This window comes from Vulpes lagopus, chromosome 9, assembly GCF_018345385.1.
Source record: "Vulpes lagopus strain Blue_001 chromosome 9, ASM1834538v1, whole genome shotgun sequence".
NCBI lineage: Eukaryota > Metazoa > Chordata > Mammalia > Carnivora > Canidae > Vulpes > Vulpes lagopus.
In genome coordinates, this window is record NC_054832.1 from 72,054,060 (window position 1) to 72,060,335 (window position 6,276).

The following is a 6,276-nucleotide window of genomic DNA, read 5'->3' on the forward strand; positions in this document are numbered from 1 at the left end:
TTTATACCCAGATTTTTGCAGTATAGTACTGTGAATGTATTTTCCTTGTGATTTTCTTAATAACATTTTCTTTTCTCTAGCTTACTTTACCGTAAGAATACAATATAATATATATATAACATATATATTGTAAGAATACAATATGATATATATTAACATATATATATAACACATTTTATATAATATATAAACTGTTTATGTTATTGGTAAGGTTACTGGTCAGCAGTAGGCTATTAGTTAAGTTTTGGGGGAGTCGAAAGGTATACTCAAGTTTTCGACTAGGGAGGGTGCTGGTGCCCCAGAACTCCTCATTGTTCAAGGGTCACCTGTAATTCTCTGGCTTCAGGAGCTCCTGATCTCTAGGCTCCCTTTCACTAGTGTCATCCTCTGAGGACCATCCCTCCCACTGAAAGCCCGACAGCTACTAATGTTACCAGAAGCCAATGTACCAGAACAAATATGACATCAAGACAAGTCCCTATATTAAGAATAAATACACTTTGGGCAGCCCAGGTGGCGCAGCGGTTTAGCACCGCCTGAAGCCAGGGTTTTGATCCTGGAGATCCGGAATGGAGTCCCACGTCAGGCTTCCTGCATGGAGCCTGCTTCTTCCTCTGCCTGTGTCTCTGCCTCTCTGTTGCTCTCTCTGAATAAATAAATAAATAAATAATAAAAAAAAAAAAAAGAATAAATACATTTTTAAAATAGGGAAGGCCATCTAAAAATTGTAAATGTTTATTTATGAGAAATGCATAAACGACCCCAATAAATATGTGAAAATTAATAGTCAGGTGGCTGGAATGGGGAAGCCCTACTACTCAATGTCAATTACAGGAAGAATTGTCAATTACAGAATCCAACTGAAACATCCTCAAAAGGAAAAGATGCACATGGCTTCCTTTCCAAGAAATCGACTACCCCTGCTATTCAACAGGGAATAGTCATCACCCTGAACTCTCACTTTTCTCCAGTTGACTTTTATTCAAAATAGCCCCTCTCAGTTTCCTCTTTCTTCACCATAAACTAACGTTCTTCTCTTTTGTTGGCCTTGCCTGTGGTTTTGCTGGAGCTTCCATGTCCTGAATTGCAATTCTCTGCTAGTCCCGAATAACCCCATTTTGCTGGTAAGGAAACCGGCTGTTTAATTTTTAAGGTTGACAAGGAAAAAGATGGTGTTTTACTTTGGGCATTATTATCCTCTCACCATCTTTCTTTTGTGTTTATTAATCTTATGATTGGTACTGGACCATCCAGAAGAAAAAGAAAATGGCCCTGAACATTTTGCATTATTTAAAAATCCAAAATAGTTTTACTTTTCCCTGATGACCTGGACCTGTCATGCTCACCTGACCTTTCCCTTGCTTTGCCACTGTCTCACAGCTGTGGGATATCATGTTTCTTTCATGGAGTTCTGGCTTTGTAGATTAAGACTTCGTATGCCTCTCAAAATATCGTCCAATATTGAAGTGGATGAAATATTTAGATTCATCAAAATGTTACAGAGAGTGAGATGGAAAAGGAAAGAAGCCTCGGTTCTTTTGCTGCCACAGTGAAGAATTATGGGAAGGGGAAATGAAAGTGAGGCAGAGCAAAGTTTTCTTAAAGTATGCTCAGAGACAGGAGTGGGCCAGTCAAGAGAGACAAAGGACCGGGAAACTGGGGTGTGGGCTTATATCATCTTTTTTCTTTTGGGGGAGTCCTAGGGTTCCAATATTTGAGTGACATGCCTGGGATTATATAATAATTAGCCAACTATGCATGTCTGTCCCTAAAATGTATTTAAAATACCTGTATGGGGGTAGGAAATTCCAACGTTATTTCTATTCTAGAGACATAATTCATGCAATAAGAACAAGCAGCTGCTTTCTGTACCAATGAAACAAGCACTATACACTTAACTCTTCCTCTGCCAGGATGCTGTAACAGCAAACTGACTGATAGATGGGTGGAACGGGGTGGACCTTCTGCAGTCCTGGATTGGGGCTATCCAGCAGCACGTCTCAGGACCGCAGGACATGCATCCTCCTGTCACTCATGCCTAGTTTCCTGCCTAACAAAAGGAGCTATGTCTAAAAATTGCAAAAACAGGTGTACAGAGTCACTATTGACTTTGGTAATGATTACAGTTAGATCCTGCCCACTTCAGTTATAACCATGTTAAATCAGCTTGCTGGGAAGTACAGATCCCTCCCACCCCTACCCCATCCAAAAGTGGAGGATTCCCAAGAAACCTTTCCTAAGCCGAAATAGCCATAACGAGAAACAGCAATTGCCATTAATTTGTATGGAAAATTCTTTTGAGTGCTCCCAGACAAAAAAAAAAACAAAACAAAACAGCCTCTCTTAGGCTTTTCTGATACCCTCAGACACATCTTGCTAACAGATGAACAAAATAAATAGAGATGAAGCACAGATGCTCACAGACACAGTTGGGAGCTGCGGTGACTGATGCTGAGGTGCTGTGTGTGGTTCCTGGGGACGGGGCCTGGCGGGGCCAGTCTCACCGCTCCGCTGTGCCCTGCCTCCATAAAGGCTCAACTGGCTGCAAAACAAATGCTAAGGCTACTTTCTCTTTTCGCCTTATTTTTGTAAAAGCAAAAGTCCTCTTCGGATTTCCTTGCCTAGCAGAACCAGGTAATGATGGAGTAAGTCTTACCTAACAGTGAAGGGGCCTAACATGGACTTTTGAAAAGTGAGGGGAGTACCCTGTATTGCTGTAATACATAGTGAGACTCGAGCCATTTGCTGAACCCACAACCATGAGACACACTCTCGCCTTCTTATCCATTTCAATTTCCCATTCTTTTCTCTCTCTCTCCCTTAGGTCTGCTTTTCTCTTTTCTCCATATAGTGTATATAAAGGTAAATAAAATAGCTAGTATGCACGTAAACCTGCATGCTTGAAATATGTCCCTGCTGTCTACTTGGTATGTGGACAGACAAGAAACCGCTTGTCAGAGGAAGCACTTCTAGGATTTAGGTTAATTTTTCCACTCCCAGACCTTTCAGGCTGGCCTCAGATGGACATTTATAGACACCACTCTCCTGAGGCTCAGGGAAGAAAAGCAGCGGAATACAGAAGAGCTTATACAGTGGTGGTGTGATCTGGTGATGCTGCCCTCTGGATGATGGAAGCCCAGATTCTGTTTTTTTCTCCTGGGTGTCACTCTTGTGGTTTCTCTGAAGCCTTCTGTCACCAATTCCCTCTAAGTACCTTCAAGCTTAGTCTCCTGGGGATCCCCTGGGGTGGTGACAGGCTCTCCAGTCTGCCTTGGAAACTTCATCTGCCAGAGGTCTTCTGTCATAGTCACCTCGGTGTGGCTGGCTAGCAGTCCTCATGGACAGCATCACCTCAAGAGAGCCCCAGCCTGGCTATTTGCTGGACAACTACTCTGTCTAGGACAGAAAACCCAGCTCTTTATCTTGCCTGACTCTGAGCCCAAGCCACTCCATGCAGGAAAACCTCTTACCTTCAGACTCTTTTACCTTCTCTGCCCTCACAATCTAGGGCACACAGATTTTTTTTTTCTCTAAATGGTGCCATCCAAACTCCTCTCATTCTGCCTGAGGCAGAGATGGGGTGCAGTCAAGGTGAGAACTTCATTCAGCAACTAGCTTTAAATGGATCCTCACTCATCTTTCCTCTCTGATCATGCTCCTGGCCTATGTGGTGGTAGAAGGGAGGAATTGGCCCTGTTCTGTGGGAGTCCTGACAATAGCTCTGGGGAGATGAGCTGGCAAGTGCCTCTCTAGAGAATGTAGAGTTTCTTCATTGTTCTCAGCTTTTGCATCTCAGCGAAAACTGCAAGACAATGAGAAAACTCGCATCTAGTCTCTGTTGCATACGGTTCATGCAATTGGGCACCACTCCCCCCCTTTCTTCCCCCAGACACAACACAGGGCATAGTGTAATCAATCAACAGCCACACCTGGTCAGGTCTATGCCAGGTACTGAGGAGGCTATAAAGAAAAGCTAGTTACAAGCCTTTGAGAACTAATCCTCCCAATAAATAAAACAAATGGTGTCCATTTAAATCACAACACATTGAGGCAACAGCAGACCTGTGCCAGCTAGCACAGCCCGGTTAGGCTGGTCAGATCAGGGATGGAGGAGGTGCCTCTGAGGCCACAGTCCCTAGAGGGGTAAGAAGGAGGTGATGCCCTCTGTGGTCATTGAGTTTTCCTCGACAACCACAGAACAGTGGCCAGGATGCCAGAGGTCAGAGTCTTGGGAAGGGAGAGGACACAAGGAGGGGAAGCAGGAGGTAGCCTGTCCCGCCCTGCAGGATAATGTGGAGTGTGCAATACAGGATGCCTGGGCCATCCAGCCACTCCAGGGCGCATGGGCCACAGTGTTCCTCATCCTCAGAGAAAGAACTTCCTCAGCCAGAAATAGCCTTAGGGGAGCCAATGTGTGCCCAGCATCCGAGGAAAGCAAGAAAAGCATGGCCTTCGCAGTGTACGAGAAGTGCAAGTCAAGAATGAAAATTGGAGGGAAACAATCCTTTGGTTACTGGGCTGTGTTTCTTCAAGTACAAGAGACTAGACCCTGTTGGTAGAGAGCTAGTGATAGGGCAGAGCTTGGTTCTTGTCTCACGGAGTCAAAGAACGAAAGTCGCAGGCAACAGAGAGTGAGCAAAGTGATAGAAGTTTATTAAACAGAGATATAGAGGAAGCTCTCAAAAGTTTGAGGGGCCCCAAGGAGTTTAATGCCACTGATGGCTTTAATGATCTGTCTTTTATAGGAAACTGATTAGGGAATTTGATAAATTTCTTGTCAATATCAGGGTGGATTTGTCAATATCATGTCTGTATTTAAAACAAACATGGAGGACTTGTAACTATCCTAATAACAAACAAGATGTTTTTATAAATATCATGAGCCCAAACAAGGTGTTGCTTCTCTCTGGTTATCTCCTCGGTAACATCTCTCTACATCTGGGATTTCTGTGAGCCTTAGTCAGGTAGCCCATGGCCTTGAGATTCTTGTGACCTCTTGGTTTGAGCAGGGACTATTGGTAACACCTTAATGACATTTCTTTGTGGTCTGCTGAGTTTCTGTGATTACTTAGTAGCCATTAAAGGGGGATACTCCCTAACATTTTGAAGCTAGGGAGCCAGGTTTATTCTTTCTATTTTTACTGTCTTACCTCTGTTTTCTTGAGATGGATAGGAGCCTAACTCTGGGGCCTTTCCCTTATCTTTCCCTGCCTAGCCCCGTCTGCCCCTAACTCGTTCCTACATCACTAGGAATATTGTGCAGAAATAATAAGGAAGGCCACACGGTGCTGAGCTGAACAGGGAAAGGTTAGAAGCACAGAAGAAGTTCAGAGTCTGAGCTGCTGAGAGGACACTGGGGCGGGCAGAGGGACAACTGCACAGGGCTCAGAGGATGTTGGCGATCTGGCAAAGCCCAGAAGGGTGGGAGGATGCACAGCAGAAGAAACAGCTTCCAAGACAGACAGAAACACCCATTGTTATAAAACACATACAGTCATTAAGAGAAAGCAAGGAAAGCAAAACCATTTGCTTTCTCTCTGCGTTTTTGTTCTCTCTGTAGCCTCAGACTCGGGGGAGCCCTGTCCTGGACATCGCCGCTTTGGCTGGAGTCTGCCCTGAGTGCTCTAGTTAGGATGCAAGCAGAGCCCCTTCCAGATTCTTCAGCGTGCATTTGTCTCCTCCTTCTATTTGGCTGGAGCCTTGCTGTGATTGATGCAGACACGTGACTTTACTTTCAAATGTTGCCCTAGTTTTTCTTATCCAGGTCAATCTTTGAAGGATGTTAGGTCACAAATCCAGGCAGATGGGGAACTTTATTCACCCCCATGATTTACATTGATCTGCTGCCTGCCTCTCCGAGAGAAATATCAGTTTGCCCCCTCCCCAGTCATCTGCATTCTAGTTTGGCCAAAGGGCTGGCTTTTCTCTCTTGATTATTTTGGGTTTACTTCTACCTGCACAAGTCAATGGGGGAGAATGAGCTTCGCAGATCACACTAGAGAGGAATAGAAGAGATTACTTTTTCTCTTAAGACATTACATCAAGACAGTTTTGTTGGAACGTGCAGTTGTAGTAGGATCGGGGCCGAAATGCAGTTGTTAGCTCCACCCCCTGCCCTATTTTGTCTCCAAAGGGTTATGTTAATATCACATATGGAATCTGTTTCTTGAGTTGTTTGTCCTGCCTTCCTTCTAAAAAATCAGGTTTCTGAGGTATAATTTATGTATAAGAACATTTGCTGATTTTAAGTATTCTCCAGATTTGCTGAATTTTGAC